At 44.1% G+C, this 25,241-nt stretch overlaps 1 pseudogene; it reads right to left on the bottom strand.

Annotated features, from left to right (window-relative positions):
- Positions 1-2,205: 2,205 nt before the first annotated feature.
- On the bottom strand, positions 2,206-2,966 carry LOC132682739 (galectin-related protein-like; annotated as a pseudogene).
- Between the last annotated feature and the right edge of the window lie 22,275 nt (positions 2,967-25,241).

Here is a 25,241-nt window from a genome sequence, read left to right as displayed (position 1 = left end):
ATCTGACTGGCGGGGTGTTTGTACTAATGTGGGCAGGGGTTGGTTTATAGACACCAAACACTACTCTTCTTGGTAGTTCTCCATTTGGGTGGCCCTGGCCCATCCAACTTCCAGGCATCCTGTCCTCTGGCGCTCTCCTCTCCACGATTTGTTGTTTTCTTTCTTCCATCGACCCCATCAGCATTGCGTCTTCAGCAGTTCTCCGGTTTCTGCTCCACCAAGGGACCCCTTCGTGATTCTGAGTTGCAGGTTGAGAAGGATATTTTGTCCTTCATTTCTTGGGAATGTATCTTGTTTATAATCCATCGTCTGTGAATCTCAAGCAAGAAAGAGAGTTTAGGGTTAGTCCTGTAGATTAGGGAGTCATTTGAATAACATAAAGCTTGAAGCAGGGGAGGGAAAAAGATAGAACAAGAGAGAGGGAAAGCCAACCGAGGAGACAATTTAGGAAGTTGCCCATACTTACCGGGTTGGGATAAAACAAGAAACCCATGGGAAGGAGACTTGGAGAAGGGCAGAGGAGAGAGGAAGGTGTAGGGTGAAGACTGCAGAGGGGTGGCAGGACCCGCTCTGCAATAAGGTCCAGAGGGCAACACTGAGGCAGCAGGTGGCTTCAGAGAGCTACCTCCCTGGAGGGGTGAGGCCAAAGCCTGATGGGGCGGGGTGGGGGCTGGGGGAGGAGGAAGCAGAGGTCCCGGCTGTGGAAGAAAGCTCAGGGTGTGGAGGGGAACTTGCAGAGGGTGAAAAACAGCCAGGAGGGGGCTGTGGTAGACCTTGGGAAATCTCCTCCATTGACTTGAGGCCTGCTGATATCCACATGCGCGGAATCTTTCCTTTTTATAAGGACTCAAATGGAATTATCAGACTTGATCATTGTTTCTATTTGTAATGCATACCGCAAGAGGTATATTGGGAATGTGATTCCCGGTTATGAACCCATCTTTGTTTAGGAGCAATATCTTTGTTTTTTGGTTTTCTTTTCATGAATGGGGGGCATTTTTCCACCTGACACTGAATGATGCAAGAAATGTACAATTAGGTGTCACAATTTTTTGTCCTGGGGAAAGTAGTAACAGGTGTAGTAGCACTTTCTGCAGTTGGAACAGGTATATGGCTGCTGTTCAGAGCTTGACCATACTCTCCAGAAAAGAGTCCTTTCTGTTTATTCTGTCACCAGGAGAGCCGTCCCAGCTCTGAGATCCACAACTGCCTAGACTAGCAAAGAAATCACACCTTTGGCATACGGCCAAATTGATGAGGTTACTACCTGGGTACTGCTTGGTACTATGAGAAGACGTGCGGGGTGTGTGAACGCTGTGACTGGTCTTTGAGTCCTAAACAGTCATCTCATTGCCATACTGTGAAAGAAGGACATTACTGCCCTGCCCAGAGAGAGGAGTCCTGCCTGATTTAGGCAGATTACTGAAATTGAAGGAGAGATAGAACCGAAAAGGGAGAAACTTCAACAACAAGGCCGGAAACCCAAGGTCCCAAGAGGAAAAGGGGGACAGGTGTAGTGGCTATTAGGGGTCCTTCTTCCTTTCTTTTCAAAAGTGTAGATATAGCTGACATATTATATTAGTTTCAAGTGTATAACATGATTCTACATGTGTATGTATTGTGAAATGATCACCACGATAAGTCTAATTAACATCCATCACTACACATGGTTACAAATTCTGCGTGTTTGTGTGTGTGATGAGAACTTTTAAGATCTCTCTTAGCAACCTTCGAGTATTCAATGCAATATTATAACTATGGTCACCATGCTGTACATGTCATCACCACGACTTATCTACTTTATAGTTGGAAATATAACCCTTTCACCCATTTTCATTCTTGGGGTTCTTTTTTAAATGAACAGCTTTATTAAGGTGTAATAGTCAATGAACTCCGTGTTTAAAGTGTACAATTTGATACATTTTTTTTTTTTTTGCCACTTTAGTCTGAATAAAATCCAGCATAATTGTCTTACTTTGTTCTGTTGTGGAAATAATGGCTCGGTGTCTTTGTTCTGACAGCTCCCTAAGGGCAAACCACAGTTTGAAGCTGTCATTTTGGGTTTAAACTGCACAGAAAGCAGAGACAGTGAAACGTGCTTTTTGTTTTTGTTTCTTTTTAAGTCTCCAGATCTTGCTAGGACACTTGTCCGGAAGAGAGCTGTGGTACCCGATCCTGTTTGAGATAGAGGCGGTTTAAACAATATCAGCCAAGCTTAGCAATCTGGAGGTCCCCATGTATCTTTATGGTGTCAGCTGCAGATGGCATTTGAATGTGGTGGTAGAAATAGGGGCGCCTGGGTGGCTCAGTCGGTTAAGTGTCCGACTTTGACTCAGGTCACGATCTCGCGGTCCGTGAGTTCGAGCCCCACGTCGGGCTCTGTGCTGACCGCTCAGAGCCTGGAGCCTGTTTCAGATTCTGTGTCTCCCTCTCTCTCTGACCCTCCCCCGTTCATGCTCTGTCTCTCCCTATCTCAAAAATAAATAAACGTTAAAAAAATTAAAAAAAAAAAGGAATGTGGTGGTAAAAATAAAAAAATTGATGTCCATCCACAAACGCTCTGAAACATGGGTGCTCACAAAGAATTTCCACCCTGAATAGCTGGTCTGGGATGAATGGGAAGTAAGGTATCACAGACTGCCCTTCACCTCTTTCCCCAGATATACAAGAATTTCTGAGTAGTTGCCAGTCTGTGAACCCAGCTTTGAGTTCAATTGCCACATTGGCAGAAGAGTCTTCAGAGTCACCCCAGGTCAAGCTGATGGCAAAGCTCTCTGGGCTGAAGTCTACAATGCCCCCACCACCAACAGCTTCTTGCCTGGTCTCATGCCACCTGTAATGTGCCCACAAAATGGAACTATCAGTCTTGGGAAATACATGGCTTGAACTGGGGAGCCCAGGGAGTTGTTTAAATGCCCATCATTTAGTTTCACTGTGGGAGCGCTGTCCACCACGGATCCTGCCATCCTCCCACATGGTGCATGGGGGTCTTTGGCCAGCAGCGCTGGGGAGGCGGGGGACATGGGGCATGGAGCTCCGGTGGGATTCAGGGGGATCCTGCACTGAGTGGGGGCACGATCCGGGGCTGGCTTGGGCGCACGCTATAGTTTGATAAGTTTTGATACATGGAACTACTTGTGATACCATCACCACTATCAAGATAATGAATGTATCCATTACCTTCCAAATTTCCTTGCGGACCTTTGTGATTTTTCCCTCCCCTGGTCCCTGCACCTAGACAACCATGGGTCTGCTTTCTGTCACTATAGAGAAGCTTGAATTTTCTAAAATTTTATATAAATGAAATTATACAGTATATACTCTTTTTCTGTCTGACTTATTTCACTCAGGATTATTATTTTGAGATTCATTCATGCTGTTGTGTGTATCGGTAGTTACAAACCGAATACTAAGAATAGTATTCTTTCATTTGTTGATAGACATCTGGGTTACTTCCAGTTTTTAGTTATCACAAATAAAGGTGCCATGCATATTTACGTACAAGTATTTGTCTGGACATGTGCTTTCGTTTCTCCAGTGTAGATACCTGGGAGTGAAATGGCTGGATCATATAGTACGTGTATGTTTAATTAATTTTTTATTTTTTTATTTTATTAAAAATTTTTTAAGGTTTATTTTTGAAGGAGAGAGAGACAGCATGAGTGGGAGAAGGGCAGAGAGAGAGGGAGACACAGAATTTGAAGCAGGCTCCAGGCTCTGAGCCTGATGTGGGGCTCAAACTCATAAACTATGAGATCATGACTTGAGCCAAAGTTGGATGCTTAACCAACTGAGCCACCCAGGTGCCCCTATTTTTTATTTTATTTTATTTTATTTTATTTTATTTTATTTTATTTTATTTTGTTTTTTAGAGAGAGAGAGAGAGTGGGGTAGAGAGGCAGGGAGACAGAGAAAGAGAGAGAGAGAGAGAGAAAGAGAGAGAGAGAGAGAAAGAGAGAGAGAGAGAGAGAGAGAGAGAGAGAGAGAGAGAGAGAATATCTTAAACAGGCTCCATGCTTATTGTGGAGCCTGACTTGGGGCTTGATCCCACAACCCTGGGATCATGACTGGAGCTGAAATCAAGAGTTGGCTACTCACCTGACTGAGCCACCCAGGTGTCCCGATATATGTTTAATTTTTGCGAAAACTTCCAAATGTTTTCCAAAGTGGTTGTTTCATTTTACGTCCCACCTGTAATGAAGAGAGTTCCGGTTGTTCCACATCCTCACTTGGTAGCAGCTCTAATTATAGATACTCAGATGGATGGAGAGGAGTGTCTCGTTGTGACTTTAATTTGCATTTCAGGTGGAGTTCTTTTCATTTAGAGTTTAATAAACATAACAAGAAAGGTAAGTTGAGAATTATTCTGCTCATACAGTTGCCTTAAGAATAAACAGAAGTAATTATGTATCATAACTAGCACAAGTAATAAATGAGCTCTGATAACTACTTTGAATTTTTCCTCTTTAAGCAATTTGCTCACATTTGAAGCTAGCTGAAACCCAACAGAAATAATCTACCCAGTCATGTGCTCAGTTCTGGCTTTTCCTGTCTTGCCTCTGCTCCAGTGCCCCCTGTCTTGCCTTTTCTGTGCTCTGAGAATTTCTTCAGCCTCCAAAGGAGTCAGAATGAACCTATGTCACATCCAGATTCTTAAAATTACAAACGGAATTTGAGCATTTGCTCAACATTTAGAATCAAGGGCAATTATCATGAACTTATGTTTTTTTTTTTTTTTCACTCTAGGCACTAGTTTGTAATATCTTTGGGGTCATGGATTCTTTTGAGAATCAGCCCAAAAAATCAGGGAGACAGAAATGGATAGACGTACACACAAAAAGGGTTGCACGGATCCAGCTCTAGCTAATGCTATTGGACCAATGTGTGTAATGCTAGAATGTAGGGAGGGTTTTTCCCCCTTCAGTTATCCTATTCAAAATGTGAGTGGCAAGGCTGCTATATGTTATCAAAAAGAAGTGCTGGAGGGGCGACTGGGTGGCTCAGTCGGTTAAGTGTCTGACTCTTGGTTTCAGCTCACATCATATCTCACAACTGATGAGTTGGAGCCCCGCATTGCGCTCTATGCTGAGAGCTCGGAGCCTGCTTGGGATTCTCTGTCTCCCTCCCTCTCTCTCTCTCTCTACCCCTCCCCCCCCATATCTCTCAAAAATAAATAAACATTTTTTAAAATTAAAAAAAAAAGAAATACTGGAAAATAGAATAGGGGCCTGGGGATCAAAGTCCTGTGGACCTTCTCTCTGCCCTATTCTGCTATTCAAGCCACTAGATCCCATCTACTGTTTGAGGTCGTGTGGCTTGAGCGTTGGAGCCAGAAGCTGAAATCACCCTGACAGTACAAGGGGTGAGTTGCAGAGCAGAGTCTCCTTCCTCTGAGAGAGCCTCTGAGGTCCCACCTGCACCATTCCCGCCACATGTACCTGTTGCTCCTACCTCTGGCCTTGCTTGTCCTTTGGGGGTATTGGGAAGAAGAGGAGCTTCTGGCCCCCAAAGAGGGCCTGGGACACCATCCCTGCACAGTAGAGCCCATTGTAATGGATGACCAGTCCTGGAGTCGGGTGTCCCATGAGAGTGCCCCTGCCTCAGCCACCAGTTGGCTTGTGAATGGGCGTGACTCTCCCGGTGAGGCACGTATGTCCTCAGCTGTTAGCATAGGCCCGCTGGCCCCAGCTCTGCCCCACACAGCAGCGGGGCACAGGTCCCATGGGGGCACCAAGTCTGTTTTCAGGCAGCTGAAGACTGGCCAGGCTCCTCTCTGACATGGTAGAGCCCCAGGATAGGGCGATACTTTCACGATTTCTCTCCCTTCCCCAACCCCGAGTTTCATTCTGCTCTTCAGCCTTGGCAGTAGAAGAACGCATGGGATGGTCTTGGAACACAGGCAGGACTCAGTAGACGGGACTAGATAGTACTGATTATCATTTATCACTGCTGTAACTGGAGCATCAAGTTGCACCAGCCAGTGAGTACAAAGCCGGCCTCATCACCTTTGACAGCCAAGTTCCCAACCCTTACCGAGCCCCCACATAGCTGGCTTGCCCCAGGTCTTTCAGTGTCCATAAGGGAAGAGGTGTGGTTAGGTGCTGGACATTGCTTTCCTCTGCAGTTGTGCTGCTTCTGAGCCTCGACCCTGTGGCTGCAGGGCCCTGACAGCTCTGGCCAGGCTGCCCATGCCAAGGCATACCACCTCCGCTGCCATTAGATGGCGGGCATCACAGCCACAGCTGCCCTGGTCCCCTCAGCATCAGAGAGCTACTCCAGGGCTACTTGCTGGGCACTGGCCTCTGCCACGAGCAGGTTCATCACTCGGACCAGTGATGGGAAGAGCCTTTCCCTCCTGTGCTGTCTTCATGTGGGTGAGGAGTTGCTAGGGCTCAAAATGTCATGGAAGTGGAGATCCACTTCCATTCAGTTCATCTGCACAGGCTTATTTTGTCTTGACAGACCTACCTGGGGCCAGGATGACTGAGCTGGGCCGGATCTGAGCATCAGGTGTCATGGATGTTGCACCCAGAGCCACTGCAGACCCTCGGGGGATCATTTCAGGCCTGGTTTGCTCTACCAGCCTTTTTCAACATTATGGGAAATTCTGAGGGGGCCTATAGCCTGTGCACATTTTAGCATTTGTCAGCCATTCTGCCCTGTTTAAAATGTCTACAAATGTCTAACCCTTCACCTTCATAAACAATAATAATATAAAATTTACACGTTTGTATATATGTATGTTTGTATTTTTACATATATGTATACATGCAGCTATACACATACACACACACAGAGGTACGCGGGTGTATTAGTCAGGATTTTCCAGAGGAACAGAATAGTATTATATATATACTATACATATACATATACATGCACACCATATATAGCATACTGTATACTATACACCATACATATACAACATATACTATTTTATATTATATATATGGCATATGTATACTCTATATACTATATATGCATACAGAGATTTATTATGAGGAATTGGCTCATGTGATTACAGAGACTGAGAAGTCCCACGATCTCCGTCTGCAAGGTGCAACCCAGGAAAGCCGGTGCTATAGTTCCAGTCCACGTTTGAAGGCCCGAGAACAGAAGCATCAATGGTGTGTGTCCCAGTCTGAGGGCGGGAGAAGACAGATGTCCCAGCTCAACAGACAGAGAGTGGATTCTTCCTTCTTTTTGTTCTATTCAGGCTCTGCACCCACACTGGGGAGGGCAATCTGCTTTACTTCCTCTGTGGACTCAAATGCTAATCTCATCCTCACAGACATACCCAGAGTAATGTTTCACCAAATTTCTGGGCACTATGGCCCAGTCAAGTTGACATATAAAATTAACCATTGCAAGTCTCTTCAGCCTTCATGTTAAATAGATCTTTTTGTAGGAGTGAAGTCACATGACTCTTGATATGTATATATGAGTTTTAGCTCTAGACCAGTCAGAAACTTGCTGTTCTTTACAGATGTAAATGTAGGGGCTTTAACATTATGTAGTGGGGTTCATGCTATACGTTCAATTTTTTCATCCTTTTTTTATTTCTGAATGTATTTATTTCTTGCAACTCATGACCTCACCAAATATGATTTTCATTTAAATTAAAAATTACTTTTCACTAAAATTAGAAAGCATATAATTTTCTGCTCTAAATATAAAAACCTATCATTACACATAGGATTGTAAGGAACACAAACACCCAGGGTGCTCAATTATCTTTCTCGCTAACCTTCTCAATTACTGCTTAATTGTTCATGGTTTGCACCAAGCTGGAGTGGATTAAATCGTCCTTTCCATCTGACAACGAATACTCTTAATACCTTCCTGGGCCTTTAATTAAATATGCCAACACACACACATGTTGCCGCAATTCTAATCATCTAGAAAAAGTAATATAAATAATAATGGTAATTATTAGTGCCAAGGCACTGTTCTGAGCACTTTACATACATATGAACTCACTCTTCATAACAACCCATTTGGTGCCTGCTTTATGGCTGAGGAAGCAAAGCCCAGAGTAGTAACCTGCCCGAGGTCACTGGTCAGTGTGGACTTCACCTGGGCTACTCTCCGCTAATTCTAAGGAAGGGCTTTCCATACCTATCATCTGTTTATTTCTGAACCTTTTTTCCATCTGCAAGAACAGAAAAAAAAAGAAAGAATGTAGCTGTAGATATGCTACATAACCTGGTGCATGTTTTTCAGCCACAATCTGTTTTTCTCTGTCAGCTTTTCCTTCTGAGAAATTCCTGAGCCCACTTTGGAAGTGACCCCACATAACACTTTGTCACTTGGTGTCCTCTGGTGCAACGATGTCCTGGGGCCTCATCACCACCAGAGGTTGTGAACCAAACCATGGTGAGTGAGCTCATTGGGGTGACACCAAGGCACATCCTTTGGGACCCACAGTCGAGAAAAGGGCACAGTTGGGGACCAATGGGAAGGCAGCTGGGAGTATTTGGTGAGCCCTGCATGGAAAGGGTGTGGCCTGTTGGCTTGTTTGGCTCTTGGTTGCAGTGATTAATTGAAAGGAGAGTACTGATCCCTGTAGATACTGAGAACCATGAGACTGGCATGGGGTTGGGCATGTTTTTGAGTGGGCAGTCGTGGTAGTAGAGCCACTGACACTCAGCTCCTTCTGCCCTGAGAGGCCAAGACTCTGCACTGTCTTTCTGCATTGGTGCCTGCCCTCTGTCTCCCTCATTGGGTCTTGACCCTGGCTCCTTGCCCCTTCCCTGTGCACTCCCCTATCTCCATTCTGAGCAGGCCCTGCCTGGAATGGATGCTATAGCTGGATTCTTGACAGGTGGCAAAGGATACCTGCAAGTGCATGATAGCTGGGTGCATGAGAGGACAAGGTGTGAAGCCAGTACAGATCAGGGACAGAGACACTCACAGTTGGGGAAATCAGTGAGGAGGTGCCATTTGAATTGGGCCTTGAAGGTTTGGACATTACAAGCAGAGGGAGGGCCCTGGGGTGGGAAATCACAAGAGGAGAGTGTGGGCTCAGTGAGGCTGGAGAAAGGTGAACAGTGGGCAGAGGGAAGGCTAGACAGGCAGGTCTGGACAGCCTGGGGGAGGGCATTACATGTTGGACTGCCCATTTCTATAGGACTGAGAACCCCACAGCTCAAGGCTAAGTGATGGTCTGGGCAGGGGCGTAACAAGTGACCTGTACCCTGGGCAATGTCTGGCAGCCTCTGCTGAGGGCCTATTTCCTGTGTGGTCTCCTGTACTTATGCATCAGGTGGATGGAGGATGAGCGGTGTCTAATGGTATAAGGGGCCACATAGGTCATGGGGAAGAGGAAATTGGTGGAGAAAGAGAAAGCACATGGGTCATTGTTTTTTGGGAGAAGGTGAGCAGCCAAAGGGATGACCATGCCAGAAAGCAGGACCCCATCTTAGGCTCCTTCCGTCTTTCACCCCCTGCCCCCATTAGTCAGTCACTTCTCCCAGTCATTTATACCCCCTGCCAACATTTATGCTTCAGCTCCACTGGATTCTCTGTATTTTTCGAGAATGTTCCCATCCTTTGCATTGCCTTGGTCTGTGAACATTTGGTTGCCTCTGTCTGCAAAATCCCCTCCCACCTTATCTTCTTGGTAAACTTCTACCCAACACCACTTTATTAACCTGAGAAATGGCTCTATGGGTTGATTGCACCGTGCACAGGCCTGCACAAAAACAGTTCTCAAACTGTCTTGACAATGTCTGTGTGGCTGCTTGGAGATGTTCCTCTCAGCTCTTCGAGAAGAGACTCATTGCCCAGCTGTCAAGTGTATGGTGAGCTGATAGCTTCAGCTGTAGCCTCCTTCAGAATCAACCTCAGTCTTCAGCTGAGGCCACATCCTTTTCAGGTGGCGTTACTAGGCCAGCCATTTCCGCACAAGGCTGGCCTTCTCTAGTGGGTAGGCTGTGCTCCAGAGTCCCCCGCTGGGCAGGCAGAAACCCTAGCAGGTCTACACTGTAGTAGGTGAGTTCTCCCTGCCCTCTCTGGCTTCTGCTGCCTTCCTCTCACAAGTCCTATGCCTCAGTGGGAGATCTGTCGGATTTCCTAGGTCCAATTCAGCATCTGTTTCCGAGGGTGGTCTGAGAGGTGGGTAAGTAAGATGGAGTTTAGGGACTGATCACCTCATCACCTGACTGGCAATGAGGGCCACATCCCAGGAGTTAGGTGAGTATGAACAACCCCAGCATGAGCTGGTGGTCCCTTCTTTAAAAAAAAAAAAATGTTTATTTCTTTCTGAGAAAGAGGGAGAGAGAGCATGCATGAGCACATGTGGGGGAGGGGCAGAGAGAGAGAGAGAGAGAGAGAGAGAGACAAAGGGCTCTGTGCTGAACCCACGAACCGTGAGATCATGACCTGAGCTGAAGTCAGATGCTTAACCGACTGAACCACCCAGATGTCCCAACTGGTGGTCCCATCTTAAACATTTTACAGGTTGGGGTGGGGGGCGCCTGGGTGGCTCAGTCTGTTAAGCGTCTGACTTCGGCTTATGTCATGATCTCACGGTTCACGGGTTCGAGCCCTGTGTCAGGCTCTGTGCTGACAGCTTGGAGCCTGGAGCCTGCTTCCGATTCTGTGTCTCCCTCTCTCTATGCCCCTCCCCCACTCATGCTCTGTGTCTCTCTGTCAAAAATAAACATTTTAAAAAATTTTAAAAAAAGAACACAGTGTTCTTAGTGGAAAATAGATGGGCAGCCAAAGGGTACTGTATATATATGCATATACAATCAAAGGAGATAAAAAGTAAATGAGTGGGAGGTTAACAGTGCCTCAATGAAAAGTCATAATGTTTTGTCCAGTTTCTGGACTTGAGCCAGTCTTCAGACCCAGAACCTGCTGACAGAAGAGGTGGGCTGGAACACCAGGGGAAGAATCCTGCAATACCATGGCCAGTATGCACTTTACTGATTCCTGGTCCTTCCCCAAGGGGACCTACCTTTACTATGGTAGTTACACCCTGGGGAAAGAGTAATATTCAGACATTTCAAGGACTGTTGGACACAGGGTCTGAGTTAATGCTGCTATCCAGAGACTTGAAATGTTATCATGGTCCCCTGTTAGCATAAGACCATGTGGAGTCCTTGCCAAAGACCCAGCTTACAGTGGGTTTATTGTGTTCATAGACCCATCTGGTGATCTATGTAATTGAGATCAACATACTTGGTAGTTGGAGTAACCTCCACATTGGAACGTTGGCTTGTGGCGTAAGAGCTATCAGAATGGTGAAGGTTAAATGCAACTCTCTGAACTGCCCCCTGCCCTTCAGCCAGAATAGTAAATCAAAAATGTCTGTCATCTCCTGAGGGGAAAAGTGGAAATTAGTGCCATGCTTAAAAACCTGAAGGATGCAGAGAAGGTGGTCCCCATCTTAGCTCTATTTAAATCAACAGTCTGGTCCCTACAGAAATGAGATGGATTCTGGAGAATGTATACTGCCTACTGCAAACTCAAGCAAATGGGAACACCAGTCACAGCTTTCCTGCCAGAGGTAGTGTATCTGCTGGAGCAGATTCATAAGGTCTTGGGTACAAGGGAAGCAGCCACCAATGTGGAAAATAGATTCTTAGCTGTTTCAATCAGAAAAGAAGATCAGCATCAATTTGCATTCGCATGAAATGGACAATAATATTCATTTACAGTTTGTCCAGTCTGTTAATCCATTCACCTTTTGTCCTAATATAGTATGAAGAGATCTGGACTGTCTAGATATTTAACGAAACATCACATTGATTCCCAACATTCGTAGTATTATGCTGGCTAAGCCAGATGGGCAGGAGGTGACTGGAGGTCTTGGTGAGATACATGAGACCCATCGGGTGGAGAATAAACTCTGGAGATTTAGGAGCCTGCCACGTCAGTAAAATTTTTAGAGATCCACTGGTCAGTGGTGTGCTGAGATAGGTCCTGCAAAGAGGAAGACAAATGATTGCATCTTATAGCACATACCACAAAGGAGAAAGCACAATGCCTAGTGGGTTTCTTTGGGTTCTGGAAGCATATCCCATTCCTGGGATATACTATTCTAGCCCATATACAAGGCAGTACAAAAGGATGCCAACTTTGAGTGGGACCCAGAGCAGGAAACAGCTCTGCTGCAGGTGCAGGCCAGCAGCTCGGCCCCTTGGGCCATGTGACCTGACAGATCTAATGGTGTTGGAGGCATTGGTGGTAAAAGATGCTATAGGAAGTTTTGGCAAACTCCAGTGGGAGAATGACAACTCAGGGCTCTAGGATTCTGGAGCAAAGCCATGCCATCTGCAGTGGAAAACAACTCTCGGGGTGCTACTGAGCCCCGAGGAAGCGAATAGCTGGAGGCTGTCAGCTAACCACACTTCTTGCAGTTGGCAACGTTTTTTCTTTTCTTTTTTTAAATTTAATTTATTTTTAAAATTTACATCCAAGTTAGCATATAGTACAACAATGATTTCAGGAGTAGATTCCTTAATGCCCCTTACCCATTTAGCCCCTCTCCCTCCCCCAATCCCTTCAGTAACCCTCTGTTCTCCATATTTAAGAGTCTCTTATGTTTGGTCCCCCTCCCTGTTTTTATATTATTTTTGCTTCCCTTTCTTTATGTTCATCTGTTTTGTATCTTAAAGTCCTCATATGAGTGAAGTCATATGATATTTGTCTTTCTCTAATCTCTAATTTCGCTTACCATAATACCCTCTAGTTCCATCCATGTAGTTGCAAATGGCAAGATTTCATTCTTTTTGATTGCTGAGTAATACTCCATTGTGTGTGTGTGTGCGTGTGTGTGTGTGTGTGTGTGTGTGTGTATATATAGTATCTATATATATACATATATATGGTGTGTGTATATATATATGGTATGTATGTATATATATATATATACATACCTACACACACACACACACCACATCTTTTTAAAAATTTTTTTAAATGTTTTATTTATTTTTTTGAAAGAGAGAGAGAGATAGAGCATGAGTGGGGCAGGGACAGAGCGAGGGGAAGACACAGAATCGGAAGCAGGCTCCAGGCTCTGAGCTGTCAGCACAGAGCCTGATGCAGGGCTCAAATTCGTTTACTGCAAGATCATGACTTGACCCAAGTTGGAAGCTTAACCGACTGAGCCACCCAGGCACTTCCATACCACATCTTCTTTATCCATTCATCCATCGATAGACATTTGGGTTCTTTCCATACTTTGGCTATTGTTGATAGTGCTACTATAAACACTGGGGTGCATGTGCCCTTTTGAAACAGTATACATACCTGTATTCCTTGGATAAATACCTAGTAGTGCAATTGCTGGGTTGTAGGATAGTTCTATTTTTAATTTTTTGAGGAAACTCCATACTGTTTTCCAGAGTGTCCGTACCAGTTTGCATTCCCACCAGCAGTGCAAAAGAGATCCTTTTTCTCCACATCCTCGTCAACATCTGTTGTTGCCTGAGTTGTTAATGTTAGCCATTCTGACAGGTGTGAGGTGGTATCTCATTGTGGTTTTGATTTGTATTTCCCTGATGATGAGTGATGATGAGCATTTTTTCATATGCCTGTTGGCCATCTGGATGTCTTCTTTGGAGAAGTGTCTATTCATGTCTTTAGCCCATTTCTTCACTGGATTGTTTTTTGGGTGTTGAGTTTGATAAATTCTGTATAGATTTTGGATACTAACCCTTTATCTGATACGTCGTTTGCAAATATCTTCTCCCATTCCGTCGGTTGCCTTTTAGTTTTGCTGATTGTTTCCTTCGCTGTGCAGAAGCTTTTTATTTTGATGAGGTCCCAATAGTTAACTTTTGCTTTTGTTTCTCTTGCCTCTGGAAACATGTTGAGTAAGAAGTTGCTGTGGCCAAAGTCAAAGAGTTTTTTTTGCCGGCTTTCTCCTCGAGGATTTTGGTGGCTTTCTGTCTTACATTTAGGTCTTTCATCCATTTTGATTTTATTTTTGTGTATGGTGTAAGAAAGTGGTCCAGGTTCATTTTTCTGCATGTTGCTGTCCAGTTTTCCCAGCAACACTTGCTAAAGAGACTGTCTTTATTCCATTGGATATTCTTTCCTGCCTTGTCAAAGGTTAGTTGGCCATACGTTTGTGGGTCCATTTCTGGGTTCTCTATTCTGTTCCATTGATCTGAGTGTCTGTTCTTGTGCCAGTACCATACTGTCTTGAGGATTACAGCTTTGTAGTATAGCTTGAAGTCCAGGATTGTGGTGCCTCCTGCTTTGGTTTTCTTTTTCAAGATTGCTTTGGCTATTTGGGGTCTTTTCTGGTTCCACAAAAATTTTAGGATTGTCTGTTCTAGCTCTGTGAAGAATGCTCGTGTTGTTTTGATAGGTATGTCATTGAATATGTAGATTGCTTTGGGTAGTATTGACATTTTAACAATATTTATTCTTCCTATGCAGGAGCATGGAATCTTTTTCCATTGTTTTGTCTTCTTCAATTTGTTTCATAAGCTTTCTATAGTTTTCAGTGTATAGATTTTTCACCTCTTTGGTTAGATTTATTCCTAGGTATTTTATGGTTTTTGGGGCAATTGTAAATGGGATCGGTTCCTTGATTTCTCTGTCTGTTGCTTCAGAAATGCATAGGTGTATAGGAATGCAACCAGTTTCTGTGCATTGATTTTATATCCTGCAACTTTGCTGAATTCATGGGTCAGTTCTAGGAGTTTTTTGGTGGAATCTTTTGGGTTTTCCATATAGAGTATGATGTCATCTACGAAGGGTGAAAGTTGGACCTCCTGCTGGCTGATTTGGATGAGTTTATTTCTTTGTGCTGTCTGATTACAGAGGCTAAGACTTCCAATACTATGTTGAATAATAGTGGCGAGAGTGGACATCCCCGTCTTGTTCCTGACCTTAGGGGGAAAGCTCTCAGTTTTTCCCCATTGAGGATGATATTAGTGTTGGGTCTTTCATATATGGCTTTTATGATCTCAAGGTATGATCCTTCTATCCCTACTTTCTCAAGGGTTTTTATCAAGAAAGGATGTCCTATTTTTTCAAATGATTTCTCTGCATCTATTGAGAGGATCATGTGGTTCTTGTCCTTTCTTTTATTGGTATGATGAATCACATTGATTGTTTTGTGGATATTGAACCAGCCCTGCATCCCAGGTATAAATCCCACTTGGTCATGGTGAATAATTTTTTTAATGTATTGTTGGATCCAGTTGGCTAATATCTTGTTGAGGATTTTTGCATCCATGTTCATCAGGGAAATAGGTCTATCATTCTCCTTTTTAGTGGGATCTTTGGATGTGGAATCAAGGTAATGTTGGCTTCATAGAAAGAGTTTGGAAGTTTTCCTCCCATTTCTATTTCTTTGGAACAGCTTCAAGAGAATAGGTGTTAACTCTTCCTTAAAGTTTTGGTAGAATTCTCCTGGAAAGCCACCTGGCCCTGGACCCTTATTTTTTTGGGACATTTTTGATTACTAATTCGATTTCTTTACTGGTTATGAGTCTGTTCAAATGTTCTATTTCTTCCTGTTTCAGTTTTGGTAGTTTATATGTTTCTAGGAATTTGTCCATTTCTTCCAGATTTCCCATTTTATTGGCACACAATTGCTCATAATGTTCTCTTATTGTTTTTATTTCTACTATATTAGTTGTCATCTCTCCTGTTTCATTCTTGATTTTATTTATTTGGGTCCTTTTTCTTTTTGATCAAAATGGCTAGTGGTTTATCAATTTTGTTAATTCTTTCAAAGAACCAGCTTCTGATTTCATTGATCTGTTCTACTGTTTTTTGTTTTTGTTTTTGTTTTGATAGCATCAAAACTAATCTATATTAGTTCTTCTGATTTTGGGTTTTATTTGCTGTTCTTTTTCCAGCTCTTTAAGGTGTAAGGTTAGGTTGTGTATCTGAGACCTTTCTTCCTTCTTTAGGAAGGCCTGGATTGCTATATACTTTCCTCTTATGACCTCCTTTGCTGCGTCCCAGAGGTTTTGGGCTGTGGTGTTATTTTCACTGGCTTCCATGTACTTTTTAATTTCCTCTTTAACTTCTTGGTTAGCCCATTCATTCTTTAGTAGGATGTTCTTTAGTCTCCAAGTATTGGCAACATGTTTTTTTCTTGAAGGAGGTTCTGAACAGTGCATCTTCCTTCTTATCGGGGGCTCAGACTCTTCAAGAACCAGGACCTGCGTCTCATTACAGGTGAACCACTGAGACAACAGAGGTGGTGGCTGAGAGTGAGGGGATTTGGAATGAATAGCAGAGGAGGGAGGTAATGGGTACCAGCTGTGGACCCCCAATCAACTGTGGCAAATGGGGTCTGTATTTCATCCCTTAACTTCCCTCTTGGAGGTTTCCCTAAGGAAGAGAGCCTTTAGGGCTCAAGGGGAGCTGCTCTCCACATGTGTGGAGAAGTGAGTCCATGCCACATGAGCTGTGTACTATGGTGAACTCAGAGCTGCAGCACTCACTTCCCCTTCAAGAAGCCAAGAGCGGTGAGGTGAGCTGACAGCCTCAGCATGGGGATCCACAACAAGGTCAGCTTCAGCTTTTGAGCTGAGGTCATGCTCTTCTTGGGTTGGCCTCAGCCAATGACTGAGCATGATGATAGGACAGGGCCTGGCTGTTTTTGCCCAGTAAGGGACTCTCCTAATAGGAAACTTTGCACATCTTTGTTTCAGTGCTCCCACAGGGTGGCCAAAACTTTGTCCTGTCTGCATTGTGTTTGCTGCCTATCCCCAAACCATCTTCCTCCACTTCTTTCATGACATTACTTGCTCATGAACCCTGTGCTCTCCAAACTCTTTGTCAGCCACTGCTTCCAGAGACCTCTCCACGGGCACAGTCAGCCTAGCCTACCCCCTCTGATCTCTGAGAGCACTGGTCTTTACAACAGGTGCTTTGTACTTGATTGTGGTCTGACTGACTGACCATCCTGACTGCATAATGCCCAGCATGGCTGTCAGGACTGTGCTTTGTGACTCTGGCAGGGACTCTAAGATTCTTGTGTGTGTTCTCCGAGAGTGTGCAGCCTGCAGGCCACTGGGAGGGAGGAGAGGGGGAAATAGTTAAACAGGAGAAAGTCAGGAACCCTGCAGCCAGAGGGTTTGTTTGTGAGTAGGTAGTTCTCAGGGACAACTTTAGGCTAGAGGACTTTGGCCACCAGGTGGGGCCTCTGGGGTGTCGACTTCATCTCCAGACCCTCCCCTGCCTCCCTGAGGGCCAGATGAAGATAGAGTGACTTGTGGATTAGGTATCAAGGGCTGGGGTGGGAAGAGGCCATGAGAGCCCCAGCACATCCAGAACAAGAGCTGCATTCCAGAGAGCACAACAGGTGCCACAGAGAGACTGGAGGCAGGGGACAGCATTTCAGAGTGTTGGGGCAGAGGGATCCTCTATGGTCTGGCTGAAGAGAATCTGAGGGTGGCTTCAGTTGCTGGGACTCTCTGCACACTGACTTGGCCATTACAACTAAAAGCACTGGGGGCAGGGAGGGTCATTTTACCAGAGTTCTTTAAAAATATTGATCTACAACATTATATTAGTTTCAAGTGTACAACAATGACTCAGTATTTGTATATATTGTGAAATGATCACCACAGTAAGTCTAGTTAACATCTGTCATCACACATACTTTTTCTTCTGTTGGGAACTTTTAAGACCTACTCTCTTAGCAACTTTCAAATACACAATTCAGTATTATTAACTGTCATCATCCTGCCATATATCACTTCCCCAGGACTTATTTATTTTGTGTCAGAGGACTTTATGGTCACAGAGCATGGCTCCAGACGGAGGAGAGATCAAGGAATTAAACCACCTCCCTCAGCCTCTCTAGGCAAAGCACAGATACACCATGAGAGGGTGCACCAGAAGTGTACCTACCAATAACCACACCCCAGCCACCCTATGTAATTATTGTCATTTGTTCTAGTAGAGGGAATCATGTGAAACTGCCATTTTTGTAGGTCAGAAAACAGTGAAATACTGGTAATTTTATTTGGATTAATTTAATAGAGTCGAGTTTAAGTTAGGAGTGTATGTATTTCCGGACTAGGGTGGCTATTTACGGACCTTCCCCCAGGCAGTATTCCCCGAGCGCCCCCTACAGGCCAGACCTCAAACAGAAGTCTTACCATGCTTCCTTTGATTCTATTCTCACAGCATCCCTAAGAGTAAGTAAAATTATTAGCCCTCTTTTTCAGATGAAGAAAGAGAGGCACAATCAAGTATTGTGCCTAGGGACAGATTTACACTTGTCTGACCTACAAACTCATGTTCTTGACCAACCCCTGTACTGCCTGCCTCCCCACCTCCCCTGCCCCCAAAGTCCTCTGTGTGGTCTCCAGCGATTGAAGTGGGGTTGGGGGCTGGATTTGAGTTAAAGGACTAGTCAGAGAGCTCTGGACAGAGTGGCCCCTACGTGATCATCATGGTCCGAGATAGACTTTGTGTGGTCTAAAGTTAATATAGTGTATGACTCTCTTTAGGAAAAATAATACCAAAAAAACCCCCTTACTTTTACAGATTTTGCATAAACATATGTCCATACGAACACTTTGCCAAGGCCTGTGCCCTTTGCCTTAGGAGGGACTTGTGCAAGGGATGGGTGCTGAAGCTTAAGTTTCATTATCCAGGTTCTGATGCTCAGAGGGGCTGGGCAGGAAGCAGCTTCACAGAGCAGGCTCAGCAGGGTGCTTTGATCTGGCAGAGCCAAGGAGAGTCCAGCACATTGACAGGTTCCACCTAGGACCCAGGGAGAGTGTATACACAGAGACCCCAGGTGGTGTGTGCCTCTTCCAGAGGCCAGACTCTGAAAAGGGTGTCCAGAGTCGGCCCGGGTGGAGGGTGTAGGTGTGGAAAACCTTACACTCCCTTGTTGGCATTTCCTTGGCAGAGAGCACTACAGCTTCCACTTACAGCCACGGGGGGGAGCTGCTCCTCTGGCAACTGTTTGTGAAGAGCCCCCATCCATGCTCCCTGGACCACTCCCCACTGTTATTCTCAGGCCCAGCTCTGAGGGTGAGGACTTGCCTGGATCCGTGGCTTCCCCTTTCAAGGAACAACTCACAGGGGTGAAGGTACAGCAGTTGGAGGGAACATACTGGTTCTACCTGGATTATACTAAGGAGGACATTTTTCTTCCTTCAGGAATGACTGACTCTTTAGAACATTACATAAGTAAAAGCTAGCTGAATGTTTAAACCAGGAATTTTAGTTCATGTTTAACTCAAGTTTAGGAATAGAGATGATTATGTCAGTACATCTGGATTCCGTGCTGTTTTGGAGAGGAAGACTGGCAAGCTCCCAGCAGGGCCCTGTCCCTGCACATGGTCTTTCTCCTCACAGCTGTGAACCCCTGGACCCCAGGACTGGTCTTTGTTCATTTGATAACCCCTGACCTAGCACACTGAGGTCCAATCAGCATATCCGGACTACACAAGTGAACAGAGAAAGAAGGGGGCAGAAAATGGGAGGGAAGGAAATGATGAGATAGAGGAAGAGACTGCTACAGCTTATTCAACAGAACTTTGTCTATTCTCTGCAGGACTTTAGAAATAAAGAACAGAGGGGATATGGGGCATCTGGGTGGCTCAGTCCGTTAAGTGTTTGACTCTTGGTTTTGGCTCAGGTCATGAGCTCACAGTGTGAGTTTGAGCTCTGCATCTGGCTCTGTACTGAGAACATGGAGCCTGCTTGGGATTCTCTTCCTTGCCTCTCTCTCTTCCCCTCCCCTGCTCATGCGCGCGCTCTCTCTCTCTCTCTCTCTCTCTCTCTGTCTCTCAACATGAATAAATAAACATTAAAAAAAGGAGAGAGGATATAAAGGTAATGAAGTTGGTATTCCTGCTCTCACTTTCTTGTGGAGAAGAAAGATGTGCTCCTAACTGTGGCATTGGGCAAAGTATAAGGGCCTTCCTGGGAGAAGCCCAGCCGCTAGCTGCCAAGGACTCCCTCTACGAGGTGCACTCTTCAGGGGCGCCCAGCATCAAGCTGCCTGGTAAAAATGTTCACAACCTCACTTGACTCTTGGTCCTTTGTAGGTGACATGCTAGTTTATTTATACCTCTGGAATCTTTTAACAGTCTCTAGAACCCCAGCATCTTGCACTTCCACGATGATGGATTAAGTGTGTCTTGATTCCTATAAGCAGCATGTTTAAAACACAGTTTGACAACCTTAGTCTCTTACTATTTAGTCCACTTACATTTAATATTATTACAGATAGAACTGGGTTTACACCTGCCTTCTATTTTTATTTTATTTTTTGCTCTCTTTTTTCTTCCTTTCTTGTTTCTTTTAGATTAATAAAATATTTTCTATAACTCCCTTTTCCTTCTATTCAGTTAACAGTTATATGTTCTTTCCTTATTTTTTTTTTCAGCTTCGCATTAGAGATTATCCCATAGGATAATAGATTACTTTCTGTACCTTGATGGGATTTGGAAATTTTGCCAAGAAGATATTTTCTTCTTTACCTTTATAACGATTTTGCTCTCATATGTCTGAGTTGACTATTCTGGTCAATTTTTCTATATACATAGGTGTATTCAACATGTACACTTAGGGCATTTTTATTTTCAGAAAGTTTTCTGAGATTATAATTTTTGGATTGAACACTTTATATTTAATTTTAAACTGACTTTATGGTGGCATAATTTACATAAAATGAAACTCACCAATCTTAAGTGTATAATTTGTATATATTTGATAAAATAATATACAGTGTGTAATCATTAATGTAACCATTATTGGATTATAGTTTTATCTTTTTAAATTTTTTTTTAACATTTATTTATTTTTGATACAGAGAGAGAGCATGAACGGGGGAGGGTCAGAGAGAGAGGGAGACACAGAATCTGAAACAGGCTCCAGGCTCTGAGCCATCAGCACAGAGCCCGAGGCGGGGCTGGAACTCACGGACCATGAGATCATGACCTGAGCCGAAGTCGGACGCTCAACCGACTGAGCCACCCAGGCGCCCCTATAGTTTTATCTTTTAAAAAATGTTTATTTATTTTTGAGAGAGAGCTAGATCACAAGTGGGGTAGGGGAAGAGGGAGAGAGGGAGAGAGAGTGAGAATCCCAAGCTGATGGCGTAGAGCCGTTGAGGGGCCTGAACCCACGAATTGTGAGATCATGACCTGAGCTGAAACCAAGAGTCGGCCACTTAACCGACTGAGCCACTCAGGTGCCCCAACTGGATTATAGTTTTAAATATTAGTTCCATTCCATGGCTTTGTTTTGCTTTTTCAGCAACTCCAATTATATGTATATGGATCTTTTTTTACCTATTCTCTACAGCTATCACCCTCTCTCATCATTTATACCTCTTGGTTTTTGTTCTGTTGGTTGTATCCCTTATACTTTCAGTTGAAGCTGAACCTACTCTCCTTTGGGCATCCTGTGACTTAATCTCTACTTCTGAAATAATTTAACTAAAAATTAAAATATATTGAGGCACAGTTGACATATAACATTATATTAGTTTCAGGGGTGCGGCATATGGATATGATATTTGTATCTATTGCTCTTTAATTTTTCTTCTATCTCTTTTCTGAATTTGATTAACTCCTTTTACATCTTGTTTTTTGTCCACTCCTATCCTGAATCTTTGAATTTTGGTGTTCTTTTATATCTCAAGTGCCTATTTAATAATATTTAATTTGTGCTGGACATTGTGTGATGATTTTTATCTGTCCTTTTTTTTTTTTTTTTTTTTGGAGGAGGTAAATTCATCAGCTGAATATACAAGGCTCTTCCTTTTCCTTTTCTTCTCATAGTGTCTTGGTATAGAAGCTACCTGTCATTTGTCTATTTAAAAGTGTGTTGAATTTTCCTGGACTGTCAATAACAGGTGAAGGGCTCAGGTGGCTTACTAAGATACTTAGTTCCTGAGTGCTCTCTTGTATTGTTAAGTGAAATGAGATTTCCTTAACAGATTGTGATTTGTTTTTGTTTTTGTTTTTTTGTCTTGCTCTGTCTCTCAAAAATAAATAAATGTTACAGAAAAAATTTAAGAGGTGGCCGTGCTGCTAAGGGGTTCTCCAATACCCTAATGTGCAATGACTTCCTTTGAGCCCACTCATTTCTCTGGGGAAGGAACTTCTGTTCTTTTCCCTGAAGGATGGATGTCTGTTTTTGACTACATGGGAACTGGAGGAAGGGAAGAGTGGGGAGATCATTTATATTCTACACAGGCTTTCAATTAGCCACATATCATTCTTGTTCTCCACTGTACTACTGTACCTGGTTTCTGAGCTAACTGCTCTGCTCTTCTGTAGGGCTAAACAGCTCTTTTCTGTTTTGTTTGTTTGTTTGTCTCTCTGTGCCAGTATTCTAGTCTGTAGCTTTCTTCACCCTGCTGCGTGACTTGTCGACTCCTTCTGTCTCCCACCTTCCAGAATTCTGTTGAAATCTCACATCTGTTGATGGGCCATCTCATTCTCTTGTGGCTGGCTGTAGGTTTATCAGCTTTTTAATCCTTCTCTTTAATTTTACTGAGGATGTGGAGGGATTGGAAATAAACAGAGACATTTAACCTGCCATCTTCAATTAGGAATTAGAAATGTCTGCTTTTGGAGTTTTGAGTAGTTAAAAGAAAAGCAGTCCCATTAGAAAGGGGAAGAAGATGGTGGTTCTTGGTTATACAAGCCACCAGAAGCTTGATGTGGTCCTGACCATCACTCCTGAGCCAGAGGACAGTCTGATATGATTGTGCCTGAGGACTGAAAGAGCGTGTAGTTCACAGCAGAACCGTGGTAGTGGGCACCGAAGACCCTGCACCTGTCCCTGGGTCTGAAGTTTCCCATTCTTTTTTTCTTTAATGTGTATTTATTTTTGAGAGACAGAGAGATACAGAGTGCAAGTGGGGAAGGGGCAGAGAGAGAGGGAGACACAGAATCCAAAGCAGGCTCCAGGCTCTGAGCTGTCAGCATAGAGCCCGATGCAGGGCTTGAACACACAAACCGCGAGATCATAATCTGAGCCCAAGTTGGCACTTAACCGACTGAGCCACCCAGGTGCTGCTGAAGTCTCATATTCTATGCACTGTGGAAAAATGTCTTTAACTTAACAAAAAATGTAGTTATGTGTTACATTGAGCATCACTTCCCTGTCATTAGATATTTGAGTGCCAACTGGTGTTTAAAGTTACTTTTTACCCCGTCCTGAAAACTACCGTATTTTGTTTAACTAGTCCCTTCATCGGAGCTGGCCACTAGACCAGACTTGCTCTGATATAAAACCAAGCCTGAGCTCCCTGTACCCTCAGGCCCTCAGAACCAGGTCAGCGCCCATCTGTGTGTGGTTCTGGATTCTTCCCTTTCCTCATGGATGACTTTTCAAGCCCCAGGATGCTTTGCCCTTGAGCTTACAGAATTATTGAGAAAAGGAGGCCCAAGCACACTGAGAAAACACCAAGGCAAAGACATGGCTTGGATCCCAGCACAGAGCCCTCTCCTCCTGCAAGTACAGTCTTGGTAGAGCTGAGTCCTTTCCTCACAGGGATTGGCTTGTTAGGCCAGGGGAGCTAGCCCTCTTGAATCCCTCTTTTGAGCTGAAAGAACTTGTGTTTCAAGCCTTTCTCTGAAACCAATATCAGCGCTCTCCTGTGACCCTGGTGTGCACTGATTATGTGCCAGTTGCACATTGGTCTGGAGTCTCCCAGCATCCTGGAATCTGGACCCTTGATTGACGAAAACACACCTGATGTGGTCCCACAAATCCTTCCTTTGGGTGCCAGGCCAGTGTGCACTGCTCTTACAGATATTACATGATTGGTGGAGACCGATGTGCGACCTTGGAGGGTCATTTTCTCTCTCTCTCTCTCTCTCTCTCTCTGAGCTCAAATAGGGTAACAGTGCCCTACTGTGCCTCATTGGTTGTGGGTCTTCAATGCAATAGTAAACGCGAAGTTCTTGGTACATCATCTGACTCAAACAACCCTTTCCCCACTGACCTAGTGAAACCATGCTCCTTAGGGTTAATGAGGTTGAAACTAGCAGAAAATTTAAAGCTTGTTTTCCAGAGAACTTCCCCCTCAGCATCTATTGTCTTTTTAGACCCTCACTAACACACACACTTGCTGTTTCTGCAGAAGCCTAGACTCAAGGTCAACTGATATGGTTCCAGCCCAAGAACAAACAAGGCCCTACATTCCTTACCCAAGATAAATCCAAGACCCTATCCAATTTATCCTGGCTCTCAGAGCATGCCCATAGCCCCTTCTCCTTGTCCTAAGATAACCTTCTTACATCAGGGGATGAATTTTGCCTTGTTCTGGTGTTAAGTCTCCACCCCAAAGTGAATATGGGATATATTTGCTTAATGCACATGCTCCATCTTTACTCATGACTAGTCATAAGTTTCCCTGCCTTTTTCATCAATATGTATGTTATCTCAACCACTATGATTATAAAAAAAAAAAACAACTTGTTCTCTTCCCCTTCGGGGAGGCGGATTTGAGGCTTGTCTTCCTGTCTCCTCATTTGGCTCCCTTCCGAATAAACCCTTTCCTTGCTGCAAACTTGATGTCTCAGTGATTGGCTTTGCTGCACATTGGGAAGATGGACTTGCATTCAATTATGCTAGTGGTCTCCCTGGCTTTAACCTACTTGCCCCTGGCCTATCTCTACCTGGCTCTTGGGGCACATCTGAAGGATGCTCTCTGGATGAATGCAAGGCCACATCTTCTTTACATGAAGCTAAAATTCTTGCCTACTTCTCTTATCATAGAGTATCTGGGGGCTCATCTCTTGAGTGTTCATGTGGGCTCTGGGGCATGCACCATATTCCTGGGGCTTCTCCACTTTTGTTTACTTCAGCCTTCCTTCCCCTTCATCCAAGTAGTAGAAAATTATTTCCCCCATCGCTAAAATTTGGGCAGTGTAGAGAAAGGATATTAGTATAGGACATGCAATTGAAAGAGCCAGTATTTGAATCCCAATTCTGCCATTTATTAGCTATGTCACATTTCAGAAGTTACTTAACATTTCTACACCTTAGTTTTATCATCTATAAAATAATAAGAATAGGGGTACCTAGGTGGCTCAGTTGCTTAAGTGTCCGACTTCAGCTCAGGTCATGATCTCACGGTTTGTGAGTTCGAGCCCCACGTCAAGCACTGTGCTGACAGCTCAGAGCCTGGAGCCTGTTTTGGATTTTGTGTCTCCTTCTCTCTCTGCCCCTCCCCCACTTTCATTCTGTCTGTCTCTTTCTCAAGAATAAACATTAACAAAAATTTAAAAAATATGATAAGAATAACACATATCTCACAAGGTTTTGAG

Source organism: Panthera onca, chromosome C2 (assembly GCF_046562875.1).
Source record: "Panthera onca isolate mPanOnc1 chromosome C2, mPanOnc1 haplotype 2, whole genome shotgun sequence".
Taxonomy (NCBI): domain Eukaryota; kingdom Metazoa; phylum Chordata; class Mammalia; order Carnivora; family Felidae; genus Panthera; species Panthera onca.
The sequence above is the reverse complement of the archived record's forward strand: the minus strand, read 5'-3'. Positions and strand labels throughout refer to the sequence as shown.